This window comes from Malania oleifera, chromosome 5 (genome assembly GCF_029873635.1).
Source record: "Malania oleifera isolate guangnan ecotype guangnan chromosome 5, ASM2987363v1, whole genome shotgun sequence".
NCBI lineage: Eukaryota > Viridiplantae > Streptophyta > Magnoliopsida > Santalales > Ximeniaceae > Malania > Malania oleifera.
Genome location: NC_080421.1, coordinates 61,982,230 through 61,999,262, shown reverse-complemented (window position 1 = coordinate 61,999,262; position 17,033 = coordinate 61,982,230). Strand labels below are relative to the sequence as shown.

The 17,033-nt window shown below is 36.5% G+C and overlaps 1 protein-coding gene across 1 annotated transcript in view; it reads left to right on the top strand.

The window, feature by feature from the left end:
- LOC131155165 (cyclin-C1-2-like) overlaps positions 1–17,033 on the top strand; it is a 96,021-nt gene that overhangs the window by 27,796 nt on the left and 51,192 nt on the right. The gene's annotated exons all lie outside the window — the stretch shown is intronic.

Here is a 17,033-nt window from a genome sequence, read left to right as displayed (position 1 = left end):
AGTCAAAGAAGGTCTTTTTTACTAAAAATTGTGAGGTTATGGGATTCAATATCCCTTCCAAACATTAGAAAGATGCATGTGGTTCAGCACTTCATTCATCTTAAAACAAGATCTATGGTGGTCAAGAGAGAAGCACGTGCTCTGAAAAGGAGGCAAACTCAGTTAGATGAGTTGCTAAAAGCTTTACTAATTTTCTAGGGAGATGTTTCTCCTAATCTGGAGAAGAATGATAGTCGGCAGATTCTAGGATTGAGTTTGGGGGATCTCTTTCAAGAATTTTGATTCGTGTGGAGTTGAAAATCATGACTTTATCGTTGGTTAACAAGGGAATTCAGATGATAAGGGAGTCAATTAAGATAATTTGAATAGTTAAAAAGTCTGCACTTGTCGTAAGGAAGTGCAATTGGGTTTTGAAATGAGGAAGCATTTTAAAGATAATTAGGATTAGTCTAGTGACAAAACAAAAAAAATTTCTTAAGAGGGATCATAGAGGTGTTTTAAGCATAGTGGAGAAGTCAATCCTTGAGACAGTTAATACAAGAAAGGATTGTAAGAGATAAGGGGATGTTTTGGAGGATGATAGCGTAGATAATAGTGATTTTGGGTTTACTTTTGGATCAAATCGAGAGCAATCGGGATTTTCTTCCGACTTCTCTTCTATTTGTCTCGAGGATTTATCTTATGTGCCGCCTCCCTCTTTGGCAGGTTTAAGATGGAATTAGTATTTTTGAGGATGATATTTCTAAAGAGTTGATGGTAAAAGATTAAATTCTACCCACTCTAGTTCAAGTTTATCCTTATGAAGACACTCAAACTCGTAATTTGTTGATAGCTTGGGCCTCACGTTGGTTGATCATGGAGGAAGCAAAGTTCGGCTTGATGGGGGTAAATCTAAGGCGAAGAAGGGTTAGAGGGAATTAGTGAAATAATGTTTGGAGCTCTATGATTGGAAGGGATTAAAGAGGGGCCTCCTTGTGTAATTTCAGCTCTTTATTTTTTTTTTTATTATTTATTTTTAAAATTTTCCTTTTTGTTATTTGCTTTTGTTTTTCAATTTTTCTTTTTGAGGGTTTAGTATCCTAGCTCTGATTGTACATTCTCTTTCTTATAAATAATAATTTATTATTATTATTATTATTATTATTATTATTATTATTATTATTATTATTTTAATTTATGTAAGTGGTATGAGAGGAGAAAGGTGTTATTATGATTCTTCTCTGTTAGTTGAAATAGTTGCGTAGATATTTCAATTATGAATCATCAAATGGATGAACCACGGTTTTTCCTGGTGTCGCGACGTCCCTCTTGGCCTCCGCCCAATCAAGCCTATAAATAGGCTTTTCACCTAAAACCCTAAAAGAACTTTCCTTTTTTGTTTTTTTCTTTTTATAATGATAATAGTAATTATAATAATAACAATAATAATAGTAAGATAATAATAATAATAATAATGGTAAGGTAATAATAATAATAATGAAAATAATAAGAGGGGACCCCTTGTTCTATTTGACTAGGGCAAAAATAGGATGTCTACAGCTGCCCCTCTTTGTAGGCTTAGTTGCTTCAATGTAACGGTAGGAACTCTCCTACGTTTTTTGTAGCAACAAGCTTGCAAAGATGAAAGACACCTATTTTAGCCAAGCCATTCAACTCTCTATGGCTTTTCAGGTTAATCAAGAGTTGTTTATTCTGCCAACCAGAGACGATTTGCACTTAATGTAAGAATCCAGGTTGAGGTACACAGGGATGGCTTGCTGCGACTGTAAAAATCCGAGCTGCAGGGATACGGTGATCCGAGCCACGGGACACAATGATGGCTTGCTTCGAATGTAAGAATCCGAGCTGTAGGGATACGATGATCTAGCCATGGGATACAATGATGGCTTGCTTCGAATGTAAGAATCCGAGCCGTAGGGACACGATGATCCAACCATAGGACACAATGATGACTTGCTTCGAATGTAAGAATCCAAGCCGTAGGGATACGATGATCCAGCCATGGAACACAATGATGGCTTGCTTCGGATGTAAGAATCCGAGTCGTAGGGATACGATGATCCAGCCATGGGACACAATGATGGTTTGTTTCGAATGTAAGAATCCGAGCCTTAGGGATACGATGATCCAGTCATGGGACACAATGATGGCTTGCTTCGAATGTAAGAATCCGAGCCGTAGGGATATGGTGATCCGAGCCACCTCAACCAGTAACAAGGTGTGAAAGTAAAGTTTAGAAAGTGGTTACTCTATTTGGAAAATGCACTTGGGGTAAGGTCCGAATGTCAATGAATGAATCCCCTTGTCTTTGGGATCTGTTGTCCCAGTTTCAAAATAAATCAATGTGTGTCTGGGGTCAACTTGCCGCAGTTTCCAAGTAAATCAACGTGCGCTTGGGGCCAGCTACCCCAGCTCAGATATTAGCACAACAGGAATCTTTCAATCAAATGATCATTTGAAAGCTTATTTAACAAGACAAGTATAAAGGGTGCTCTATTGCTGCTTGTGATGCTAGAATGCAATGATATGCTGCTATATGTATGCATGTTACTAACTTATGATGCTAGAATGCAGTGATATGTTGCTATTGATATGCATGTTGCAAACTTGTGTGTGTGTGTGTTTTTTTTTTTTTTCATTTATTATTATTATTATTATTATTATTATTTTTTTTTTTTGTGCAATGCATGAAATGCATAATGATGCATGAAATGTGTGCAATGTATGGTAATGCGTAAAATGTAAGATAACGCATGAAATACATAATAGTGCATGATATGTAAGGTAATGCATGAGATGCATAACAATGCTTTAAATGTAGGTAATACATGAAAAGCATGATAATGCATGAAATTTGGTTATGCATGGCAATGCATGAAATTTAGGTAATTCATGAAATTTGGACAGTGCATGTCATATAGAGTAATGCATGGCAATGTATGAGATGTAGGTAATGCATGAAATGCATGACAATGCATGTGATGTATGGTAATGCATGAAATTTAGGTGATGCATAGCAATGCATGAGGTGTAGGGTAATTCGTGAAATATATGGTAATGCGTGAAATATATGACAATGCATGATATAAAGGGTAATGTATGAAATGCATCGCAGTGCATGAAATGTGAGGTAATGCATGACAATGCATGGTAATGCATGAAAGGTAGGTAATGCATAAAATGCATGACAATGCATGAAATTTGGGTAATACATGAAATGTATGTCAATGCATGACAATGCATGAATCTCTTCTCCCAATGCGCTTGTGATCTTGCCGCATTTAAATGGATCTGTAACTGATCTTGGCTCAATCTTCTTGATTCATCCAGTCATGGAAATGATTGACTCGGCTCACATGAAAATCACAAAATTTGCCACAATTAAATGGATTTATAGCTAATATTGACCCTGATTTCATATTCCAATCTGATAAGAAGGCTCTCGAATGGGTCCCACTAAAACTTAACTCGAAATTTGCCCCAGTTAAATTCATCTGCCACCGATCTTGACTCTATTGTTGGATTCTTTTGAATAAGCTGATCTTTGAAACCTGACATAACATTTACCCTAGTTAGGCTGCTCTTTCTCCACAGGTAATCTTTTTCATTGAAAGTACTGGTGATTTTGAAACTCTTTGACTATCCATCCTTTTTTAACGCTGTAAAGAGTAAGAACGGTTCCTCTTTTTTTTTTTTTTTTAATTTTTTTTTTTACTAAGGAACGAAGAATGATTATGCGACTATGACAAAAATACTACCCCAAATAATGTTTCATGCCCCCAGTTCGAGTTGAGGCGTTTTGCAAGATGTTGACCGAACTTGTTATTTAAACAAGTTGCCAACGTACCTTTTCAGGATCAGGTCATTACGTAGTTTAGACTTAACATTGAGTCTGACAAATCATATAAGACAATAATGTATACCAATCTGGTCAGGACTTTCATTTGGACCGTAATGTAGGCTAAGGATATGAGTTAAAGAAAGAAAGATTTAAATAAGACTCAAAATTTATCAATCTTATCACATGTATTCGCTAGTCAAAGATCACATATGAATCATGTCCCTTATTTTTCTTTTTTCTTCCTTTTCTTCTTCTTTCTCTTTCTTTTTTTTTTCTTTCATTCTCCATCTCTTTTACTGCAACTTTTCTTTTTTCCTTTTATACAGGAATCTTGACTTCATTTTCATTTGAACTTCAATTGGGACCAATCTTTTAAAAACTACCCCAGTGTGGGGTGTGTTCCTTCAACAGGTTAATCAAGGAATGAATTTTTCAGGCTCAAAAGGGTTATCAAGGGATTTTTTCTTTGACTCTCTTTTAGGTAGCAGAAAAATGGCCTGCCATCCTTTTGGTAATGATTATTGTCTCAAATGATTCGCCAAACGCTAAGGGACCCAAACCCAGGTTAGATTTATGGTAATTTGACTTTTAAGAAAAATTTGGTTTAACATTCAGGCTCAACTTGGTTAATAAATAGTAAATCATTGTTTGGGTTCTTTTTAGGGATAACTGGTCGGACAAAGAGGGCCATCCATCATTTGATCAAAACATGAGTGATGAATTGACAGGAAATTATTAGAATAGCATAGCCGCTTCGTTGAATTCCTTGGAAAGTAAGATACTTCTTCATAACATTTGAATTTGATGATTGTTTCATCCTTCTCTATTTTCGACTCTTGGGTTAAATTTTTGAAAATTAATAGCTCTTTCCGGCTTGTGAATACTCGCAATATTATTTTCCCTATTCCCGCATGAAACATAAGCAACAAAATTTGGCAATTAGACTCATGATGCAAGTGAGATAACGAAATGCATAATTCATTTAATTAAAGATAGAAAATCTTCCGAGACATAGGCGTCCACGGATTACAAAAGGCAAATAACAATGGGGAAAACAAAAGAACACCAAATGAAAAGGATTAGATAGTCAAAAGCTCGCTACTCTAGCACTTTTGCCTCTGTGGATAACGACTGAAACCATTGATTTGGGAACCTCCCAGATATGTTAACCACTTCCTTCCTTATGTTTTGGCAAAGGATTCTCCTGGACTCCCAGTTGCTTGTCATCAAAAGCTAACCATCCCGATGATCTAGCCGTGGGACACAATGATGGCTTGCTTCGGCAGCGTTAGCCACACATCTTGTCCATCCTCTCACCCAAACACTCCACCCATCCAAGATAGTAGACCTCTCTGTTCACCCTCACCGGCAGACGACGGCCAGCACCAACCTTACCCACCAACGAGGAGCCTATACACGCAGTCCCATCCTGGAGCCCAGCACAGCGTCACCGTCATCGTCGCACACCCTCGTTCTCACATAGCCCCCTCACCCTGCAACACAGTTGCCATTCCACGACACACAATCGCAGTCCAGCGAGTCACATGTCCACGGCTCTTCCCGCTCCGTCACACTAGATCACCATCATTGCCTATAGCCGTAGCCACCCAAATACCCTTTGACGCCGCCGTTTGCAGCCACCTGCGATCTCCACTTCTCGTCGCCGTCGCCGGAGTTCATACCCGAGTCCATGACCACTCCAGTCACCCCTCTGTAAATCCCCAGCGGAGTCGCTAAGCTGTCGCGACGTCCCGCGTCTCTTAATGATTGCACTTTGTGTTTGAAAGCCCAGCATCGGTCAATAGTATGGCTGGGAGAGTTAGCATGGTACTCACAACGAACCCCAGGATCATACTACTGTGGAGGAGGGTTCATAACAGGCATCCCAGGGATTGCAGATACCATCCCCCTTTTCCCGTAGTTGAGGAAATAATTCGGCATATGTCATGGGAATGGGGTCCACCCTTCGGAAGTTTCTAGTCACATTCCTGTCTTGTGCTTGCTGATTCGGCGGGGTGAACGTAGGACCAGAGTGAACAATCTGGGGCCTTGTGCCTGTATGCACCGTTTGATTTACCATGGGCTCAAAACCAAAGTTTCTCTTGGGCCATTGGTTCCCACCTCTGGTGTACTGAATCTTCCAGTTAAACTGTCCCTGTATCCTTTGTGCCTCTTTCTTCTTCTTCCTGTTAGTCCCCCTTTTGCCTAAACCAGTTTTTGTGCCACTATCCTTGACTAGGCCTGCCTTGATATCGCTTTCAATTCTTCCCCCCGCAGCCACAATATCCATAAAATCGTGGGGAGTTGCTCCCGGAAGGTGCGTGCGGTAGGGGTCTTTTAATGTGCTTACAAACAAAGAGATGGCTTCTCGGTCACTCACTGGGGGTCCACCTGGATCGACATATCTCTCCACTTATAAGCATATTCTCTGAATGTTTCGGTGGGTTTCTTATCCATTTCTTGTAGAGTCATTTGATCAGGCGCCATCTCCGTCACATGGCGGTAGTGAGTGATAAAGGCATTGGCCAAGTCCTTCCAAATGCGGACCCGAGCCTTATCTTGCTGAATGTACCAACGGATAGCGGACCCGGTCAAACTACTTTGAAAACAATGCATCATTAGTTTTTCATCGTCTGAGTAAGTGGTCATTGCTTGGCAGTACATCACTAAATGCATTCAAGGGCAACGGGTCCCGTCGAACTTTTCAAAGTCTGGCATTTTGAACTTTGGCGGTAGGGTGACTTTTGGCACCAAGCAAAGATCATTTGGATTAATGGAATCGAAAGTATTAGATCCTTCCATTGCTTTTAAGCGCTCTTCCAATACGTCACAGCGACGCTCAGTCTCAGATTTGTTCATCCCCATATCAGAAGGTACTAACGGAGGAGTTCCTGCCACTGGAAACCCTTGTGCTGGCATAGCAGGGATGAAAGGAGGTATATTTGGCAGAGGACCCCCCATGACACCAGGTGGTGGAACTGATATTTGTCCATGATCTGGGGTGAACCCTGGGGGATGAGTGGGGTCCACATCTACTTCAGGATCAACCTGCACCGCCTTTCCTTTGTTCATCAGTAACTCCAGGACCTTACTTATCTTATCATTTATCTCTTCTTGTCCTTGTTCTAGACCCAGGACTCTATTTTCCAATTGTTCACTCATTTCTCTTGCTCTTCGCCTGGTATTGTATTGATGCATAGTGGTCTCAATTATTGCTTTATGTTACTCAAACCACCTCTTTGATTAGGAACTGAAAATCAAAAAATTTCTTTTTAGAATCATGAATGCACAATTATGTACTGCATGAGTGAATGCGTTTTGATGCATGATCAGGATATGCAATAGGTGTTTATGTATGGATGCAACTAATGTACTTATACATACAAACAAAGATATGAGTGTGCATGCAACCTATCGTGCATAACTATGTATGAAATGAAGTGCATGCATATGATGTAACCTAAATGACAACTTAGCCAGGATTTTAGAAAAATTTCACTAATGAAACATTTCAAGATTAAAACGACCATTGATGGGCCACAATTTCAGTTCAATTTCTCCCTCAACCATTCATTTCCTTGATGATGGTCCATGTACCTCAGATTCTATGGAGGGTCAGATTATGTTCTGAGGTTGGGGTTGACCCAGGCTAGTTAACCCGTGGGATTCGTTCAATGCAGACTTGTGGAATTTAGCGTGCGCTTGGGCGTCAAGTATTTTAAAATATGGGCTTCAATGTATTTCATGATGAGATCAGACCCTAATTTTAAAAGGACTTGGGTTTGGGTGGGCCGAAGCCCATTTTTGGAAATCTGGGTTTGACCCTTTTTGAAAATCAGGCCTGGGCCGAGTTTTTACTTAGGAAAAGGTCGGGCCTAGGCATGGTTCGAAATTGCGGTCGCGAGTAACGTCGCGAAACGGTCGCGGGTGTCGCGGGTCGCAGGAGACGCGGGTGTTACGTAACGGGAAGCGGGCGTAACGGTCGTGAATTTTTTTCACGCATGCACAACCATGCGAAAATTAAAAAATAAGCATGAAATCCATTAATACATGATTTTTAATGAATTTTGAAGGCTTTCATTCAACCTACAAATGCTTTTTAATAGGCATTATGATTTTTATATTAATTTTAGTGCGCTGTTTACAAAAAAAAGCATATTTTTTTTATAGTTTACATTACTTTAATGAGTAAAAAGATGTAGAAATGTAAGAATCAATTAATTTAAGTCATAAAGTTACTAAAAATGAATCAATACTCAATAGACTTAATACTCAATATACACATTACACATACATGAATTTAAAAAGTGATTAATATCAAATATCAATAAATAGTTGAAAATACATGAATACAATATTACAAATTTATAATATAACACATGTCACCACCAAAAAGAATGACGTGGAGGGTCTTCATAATTTGCATCTGTATCTTGAGATTGGGATGGGAAATTATTTCCCCATCCTTGTGGAAATACATAGTTGAATGAACCCAAGTTTGCATCATTTTGTTGTTGCTCTTGAAAATGTACTGGTGATGAAAATTCTCCTGAATAATGTCTATAAGTTGGGGCAGGGGCTGGCTCTGGGTAGTGTGTAGAAGAAGACTCACTAGATCGTGAGATTCCTGATCCACTGGGATAAAAATGTGAGTTACGAGATGCATAATGTGGATATGCTGGATGAGATCCATATGATTGTGATGATGAACCATCTAAACCAAAGTCGCCAAAACTACGAACCACACCATATGAATCTTCAGTAGAATCGCTAGGGTCACCACGAGCACTCCTCCTTCTCCTGGGTTGTGAAGATTGGTTCCCTGGAGGAATACCCAAGTCATAATTTTCAGGTATGTCATGTAGTCCATAAGGATCAGAAGGATATATATCCCTTCCAAATGATGTCCCTGTATCATATCCATAATTATATTCTACACCGCCGCCTCCACCACCACCATTGCCAACCCCTCCAACCCCAGCTCCAGCACCACTATTACCATCATCATCACTTGGTGGGCTCAAACCAAGATTGTCATCACTTTGTGTACGTTCAGGGCTTGAACCTGAATCATCATGCACGTTTATTGGTGGTTGATCACCTCCTTCTGTAGTACCACCAATCTCTTCATTTAACCAATTTGAATTGTCCTGACCGTCGAGTAGTGGTGTCTCTCTCTCCTCTAACCATTGACTTAAAGGATCATCTTCTTCGAAAATGTAGTCCAAATTGATAGGATTGAAACCCTCTTCAATTTCTCGTTGGCTTCTTCTCATTGTACGTCTTAACTTTAACCTCATGTTGTAATGTACGAAAACAAGTTTTTGTAGTCTCATGTACTTTAATCTATTTCTTGTTTTCGTATGGATGAGGCTAAAGGTGCTCCAATTACGCTCACAGTTCGAAGCTGATGTGGTCTGGTTAAGAACTCTAATTGCTATTCTTTGGAGCTCAGGAGCACACAAGCCATAATGAATCCACCATTCAGCTGCATGAATAATTAAAAAGAGTTTTATGTTAGTATAGCGTATTTCAAAAGTCAAATTTGAACACAAGGAGAGAAAATAGAGTAATTCTCCATTATTTAGCTATATAGCCATATTTACCAGGATTTGTTTGTTTCACTGCCCTTTGAGCCAACGGGGTTCCAAAAGTCTCCTGAAAGTATTATAGAATACTAGAACAATTCATTATTCAATTTAATGGAACCAATACTTACTTGATTAATAGCCCGAATTTGAGTATCTATATCGAGAACCAACTTGGTTATCACTTTTTTAACTCCATCCATGACTTCTCTAGCAACTTCAGGAGAGGGTGGGGCACCATAAAGAAATTGTGGGTTCAAAAAATACCCTACAATTAAATTTAGAAACATATTAATCAATAGTTTTCTAATGCAACTATGCATAATTTAAAAATTAAAATAATAAGAAATTGTATTTGATTTATACTTACCAGCAGCGTGCAAATCTTGGTGCAACTGAAAACTCCACCGGTTGTCAATAATTTTCCAATAGTCTTTGTAAAACCGGCAATCTTTTTGAATGGCCAACTTCGCCCTATCAATTGCCTCGTATATGAAGCCCATGGTTGGTTTTTCATCACTATCAACCAATTTAAGAACTTTCACCAAGGGTTCTTGCACTTTAATTATATCAGAGGCCTTTTGCCAAAACTCTTTGCCTAAGATAATTTTCTTTGAATCATATGCTGGGCTTGATTTTGCCATTCCAAACCTTGAGTTTTTCCAAGCATCAGATGTAAACATTTCCCTTAGTGCTTGTTTATGCCTGACAATAGTCTCAAAAGCAATGAAATTTGTGGCAAATCGAGTGATGGCAGGGCGAAGTAACTCTCTATTATTTGTGAATTTCTTCATGAAATTCACTGTCCATGTGTGGTTGTAAATAAATGAGGTTATTGTTCTTGCATCTTCTAAGACCTTCTTCACGTTACTTTTCTTACCAATATCTTCAAGAATAAGGTCTATGTAATGAGTTGCACATGCTGTCCAATAGAGATTGGGCCTCTTCTGCATTAATAATTTTCCTCCTGCCTTCATTGCAGCTTCATTATCAGTCACTACTTGGACAACATTCTCCTCTCCAATTTCTTCAACCACCTCATCCATTAATCTGAAATGAAATTATAGATTCAATAATTACTACTATTTAATTAAAAACATGCAAGTCCATAATACTATTTGCATATACAATTAAAATTAGAAAATTACCTGAAATAATATTCAGTTGTTCTGCTTGGCACATCAGAGGCATCAACTGATTTATGAAACACGGTGCCTCTATCGCAATAAACTAAAAAGTTTATAATGTGTTTTCTAGTTGGTCCTGACCAACCATCACACATAAGTGTTACACCTCTTTCCTTCCAAATTCCAGCAAAAGAAGCTATATAATTTTTCATTTCTTGATACTCTTGCTCCAAATAAATTTCAGATATCTCATAGGGTGATGGACCCTTCACCCCCTTTCCAACCTCTGCAGCAATATCAAGCATAGGCTGCATAAATGGAGAGTCAGCTACATTCGCTGGAATCCGATTATAAATTAGGAATTTTCCAACCGCTTTTCCTAATTTACTTCTTAAACCTTTCAGTAACTTTGTGTTGAGTTTTGGTTGTTTCGCACTCTTGCTTCTTTCTAAAATAGGATCCATTGCCTTTAGTCTAGCTTCAGGGGCATCAGGATTGATCCATTGTCGTCCACTACCTCCAGCTTCTCGACCACTATAAGATCGAGCTCCTGCTCTATTGAAACCACTGGTAGCACCACTGCCAGAGCCACCTCCCTCTTCATAAATATTACCCCTTCCAGTTGTTCTTGCTCGAAATCTTTGTCTCTCTTCCCATTGTTGTTGTGATCGCATGCTTTCTTGTCGAGCAAATCTCATACTTTCTTCTTCCAAGTCTTCTTCATCGCTCAAATTCTCAAAATCTCCTCTAATTTGGGCTTCTGCTTCTTCTTGCCTTTTTTGTTTATCTCTTTTCTTCTCAGCATACTGTTGTAGATGTTTCATCATTTGTTCTCTTACTTGTGTGGTCACATTTGAGCATCCAGCTACTTGACCCTTTTTATGTGCCAAGTGTTGTTTCAAGCGTGTAATGCCCCCTTTGATTTCCCGCATAACTTACACATAATAACATGTCTATTACCGTCTACCGCAGTACCAAAATGCCATCCAATATCTTCACTAGGTAAGTTTTCATTTCCTCTATCACGTGACATATTGATAGACTTAATTTGATGATCTCTACACAAAATATAAAGAAAATACAAAGTTACAACCTTCCTACAATGACAGGACTAATATAATTAGTAATTTAGTAAATATTAAATAATAAGTACTAAATAGTCCTAATTTTAAATACTTATTACGTAAAAATAAGTATAATATTTGATTAAAAATAATAAGTAATGTTTATTATTTTTATATTTAAATAAACAAAATTATAAAATATTAGATATTTTATTACAAAAAAAATATATTCCTTTATCTTTAAAAAGATATTTTCATTATTTTTTATAGCTTGATTTTATTTTCATTTATAACTATAAGAAATTAACAGGTGAAAAAGATTTTTGCTCTACTTTCATATACATCATAGCATCACAAATAGAGATCCATACATTACAAATTGACTATTTAATTTTTTAAACATTTTCTCAGTATATGGATTAAAATTAAATTTTTCTACAAATTCCAGTAGTAATTAGTAAAAATCAAATTTATTAATGTATTAACTATTAGGTTAATTTTTTTTTATTAAGTTATTAATTTTTACTTTATTTGATAACTAAAAACAAAAAATAGATGTAAACATTTATTTTACCTAATTTTAAATTTAAGGTCAAAATTATGTTTTAAAACTTAAAAAATATTAATAAACAGGGTCAACCTACTCAAGAAATGGCAAGTAGATACACATGTAACATAAAATGGGTGACAGATGTTATTTAATTTTTTTTTCTTTTATAATATGAATATTATTTAATATTTTTTCAATAGATGGGAGTGAATATGATATCTTCTTTATCAAAATGACCACTTTATCCAGTTGACATAAATAGTATGTTAGGCAATTGGTGCCATGAATTAATTTTATTTCTATAAGTTTGGCAAATCCTAAGACTAAATATTATAATAATTGTGCAGAGTATTCCTTGGAATTCTTTAAGAATGGTGAAAAATAGAGCTCAATTAAGCCTAGATAATATAAAATGCCATCACATGGATGTCTTGTGTACATACATTATTTTAATGCTTTGTTTAGATGGTGAATGCAGTAGTGGATTATTGATATTCAAATATTATTATAAAAAAGGCTTCAATTATTATTGGTAAATATTAATTATTTACTAACCTTAAAAAATATTAATTATATAATATTAATAATTGCTTGCTATGTCATGGAATTAATTTTCATAATTATCTTTCAAAAAATATAATACAATTAAAATATTTATAAATTAAGAAAATTTTATTTTACATAATTATTAATGATTTCTAATTTTTTACTCTATTAAATTACTTTTTTTTTAATTCAATTTAACAAACCTATTTTACAACAAAATATAATTTAAAAAAATAAACAGAATGAAAAGAATGAAAAGGGTTGTCGTACAACAAAATATAATTTAAAAAACAAAAAAAACATAATGAAAAGTGCTGTGGGTGTTAGAGTGTCTCATACGCTGAGGCCTGTAGTCGAGTCAGACCGAGAGAGGGGAGGGATTCGAGGGAACTCGGAGGAGCCTCGAACAGTCGAAGGAGCGAAGCACAAAGCAGCGAGCCAACGATGACTCCAAGCTTTGAGCCTCCGAAGCTGAAATCGAGAGGCTGGCTGGTGGCGACTGCGACGACTGGCGGAGGAAGGTGCCGACTGCGACAACTGGCGGAGCTGCTGCAGACCTTTCGCCGTCGCCGGTGACTCGCCAAGTTGCTGGAACTGCAAGTCTGCAATTCTGAGTAGATCTGCTCGGTAGCCTCGGTGTGCTCACTCTCAGGCTTCGAAGCCTTCTTATTGCTGAAGGCCAACAAATTTTCAAGGTCAGTTTGTAACTTTCCTTTTTACCCTTTGAATGGTAGATGGGTGTGGGGACTGGGGAGAGGGGGAAAGCAGCGCTGCTGCCTGCTGCCCTTCAGTGAATATGCTACCTGTCGGCCATGTAACGGTCCGTAACGGACGTTACGACATGTAACGTTGGAGTATCGGCTGTTACGTGCCGTTACGCCTCCGTAACGGCCGTTACGGCCGTGAATTTTTTCCGAACCGCATTATCAGCCCGTACCGGTTTCGGGCCCTCTGATTTCCATTACGTATCGGCCGTTACGCTACGTAACGGCCGTTATTTAAAACCATGGGCCTAAGTTTGTTTTTAAAGAATTGGGCCCGAGTTATTTGAAAAGGGTTGGGCCGACCCATATTTTAAAAAGCTCAGGCCAAGTGCTTCATTTTTTTTTTTTTTTTTTCAAAGGATGGGCCATGGTCTCATTATTGGGCTTTTTTAGAATACTGGTTAAGTAGTATGTAAGTCTAAAATGGATGCAAAATGTATGGTATAATACAAGGTATCTCACAACAAATATACAACATGCTATACATGGAGAAGGATGTGGCTCGTATCCCGACTCAGGGTAGGTATGTATATACAGGGTTCTTCATGGCTCTATCCTAGTTAAGGACAAACTATGGACAAGTACGTGTGGGTAGACTCTAATCCCTATTGACAAGAAGGGCCCCAGTTTGAAATTTCATCCTCCCCCATAAGGGTCCGGACAAAACTCGCACTGAGCGGGGTGGTTCGCGGGTCCCATCAAGCTTAAGCTACGAAGGGACAAACGCTATTACACCCCTATCTAATCTTACCAGGTAAAGCTCGCGTATAGAGCGTGAAAGTGTGTGAATTCAATTTTAACCTAATCCCGCTACCTCCATATTTATTCACATGCTATTAAAAATATGGAAACAAGATATTTACAATCAATATTTTTATTCAAAAGGTATGGAAACACAATATCTGCAATTAATATGTTTATTCAAAAAATGTGGAAACAAAATATTTTTAGTTAATATGCTTAAAAAAAAAAATATGGAAACAAAATATTTACGATTAGTATACAAAATATCTACAATTAATATGCTTATTCAAAATATCTACAATTAATATGCTTTATTCAGAATATTTGGAAACAAAATATCTACAATTAATATTCAAAAAATTAGGAAACAAAATATTTTTAATTAATTAAGGTTGTTTGTAAATTATGGAAATAAAATATTTACAATTAATCAAGGTTATTTACAAATTACAATATTCACAAAATAAGGAGTAATTAAAAGATTTATTAAATTTGAACTTGGGATAATTTCTAATTAATTACTGGCTCGACTCTCTAAGTCCCTAGCAAAGTCGCCAAGCTGTCGCGACGTCCCTCTTGGCCTCCGCCCAATCAAGCCTATAAATAGGCTTTTCACCTAAAACCTTAAAAGAACTTTTCTTTTTTGTTTTTTTCTTTTTATAATGATAATAGTAATTATAATAATAACAATAATAATAGTAAGATAATAATAATAATAATAATAATAATAATAATAATAATAATGGTAAGGTAATAATAATAATAATGAAAATAATAAGAGGGGACCCCTTGTTTTATTTGGTTAGGGCAAAAATAGGGTGTCTACACTTGGCATGAGTCAAAATGCCCTTAGAAGTACTAAGGTGGAAATGTTATTGCAAGTACCCCAATTCAACATGGTTGCTTTGGCCAGAGGCACAACCCATGGTGCTGCATGGCCACATTTAACATGTGATGAAATCATGCGACTAGAAGTAGAGCACCAGCTTTATGGATAGTGAAGCAGAAAATAGAGCCCCTCCTTCCTAGTCAACCTTCTCAATACTATTCTGTTCATACTTGAGTTAGCTCTTGTATACAATAGTTAATCTTACATCAGCAGTAAGCTGGTATCTTGAGCTCTATCTCAATTATTTACCATGAGATTTCTCAATAAGTAGGCTTTGTTTATTGCATGTTTTAAAAGGTGAAGGTGTAAGGCGAGGTGTTTTAACCCTCAAGAGGCGAGGCACAAGCCTTTTGGATTTGAGGCATAAGCTTTTTGAGAATTTATTTTTAGATAAAAATATGTAAAAAATTACATATATTTTTAAATATAAATAAAAAATTAAGAAAAATACGAATACAATGTAAAATAAATAAAATATAAACTACGTGCTGGCCATTTGGAGAAAACTTCACTAAAATTAAACAACTAAATCATGCCAAGAGATAGCTATTGCACTTCAAAGTTAAAATTATTTTCAAGATCTAAGATGCAGATCTCAATTATTTCGGAAAGGTTGAGGTTCAAAAGTTTTAGAATTCAAATCATATGTGAATTCCTTTATATAAACATAAAAAAGGGCAGCATGGTGTACAAAGCTCTTGCATATGTGGGGTTAGAGGATGGGGTGGACCATGATGGGTCTATAGTGCACGATATTACCTTGCATTTTTGCAAGATGCTGTTTCCACAACTCAAACCCGTGACCTCTAGGTCACATGTCAACAACTTTACCATTGTGTAAGTTGGCGATTTAGAAACCTAAAATGCATAAGCTTCAAGTGAAGGTGCGAAGATGCATGCTTTTTGTACAAATGCGTGAACGTTATTGTGTAATGCATTGTCTTTTTTGGGTTTGGTGTCTTGTACAAAACCTCTAGGTGTTTTAGGCTTGCCTCGTCTTGAGGCAAGCATCAATTGAGCCTTTCAAAACTTTGGCTCATTGTTCTAATTAGTCTGCTTTGTGGCTGCTATTTCATGGATCCTCTAGATCTTATATAGGCTAATACAATTTGGAAAAAATGCCTTATATGCCCAAAGGATTCTTAAGAGGTTGACACCAAGGTTTTAATTTCAATTTCAACCAAAATTTCAAAGCTCCAAAAGTACGAAAATTTTAATGGAAATTTCAATTTTGATGTCAATTTAGATTTCGATTTAAAAAAGTGATGGAAATTAGTGGTAAAGCATGGAATTCTTTTATGAAACTGTATAAATGGTTAATAGGCATAGTAATGTAAATCTTAGGGCTAACATATTGCAAATTAAATACATCTATGTTGTGTATGAGTGCAATAGCTATGATATAATATGCGCTATTATACATGTTCATAATATAATGTGTGTATTAAACATATTCATAATATAACGTGTGTATTAAGCATATTAGGTTAATACAAATGAAATTCATAAATCAATTAAATATTATTTATTACAAAAATAAAGATAATTTAGGCATGAATGGTTAAATAAAATGTTGTTGAAATTTTAATTTTTCGTGTAATTTCAAAATCCCTTGTAATAATCTTTTGTTTCAATAAAAAATGATAAATTAAGAGAAAAATTTCACTTTGCATCTAAATATCACATTTGAATTATAAGGAAATTTCTTTCTATAATTAAAATTTTGACAAGTTTCGCTAAAATTTTGAGATTTCAATAAATTTAAGATGTTTCGTTGAAATTTCGAAGGAAATTATGTTAGATGGAATTGACTGCCATTTCGATTTTAAGGGTGACAAAAAGTGGAAATTTATAGAAATTTGAATAGTTTTGTGGAGATTTAAGACCATGGTTGACATTCATATGTGAGAGTTGAAAATT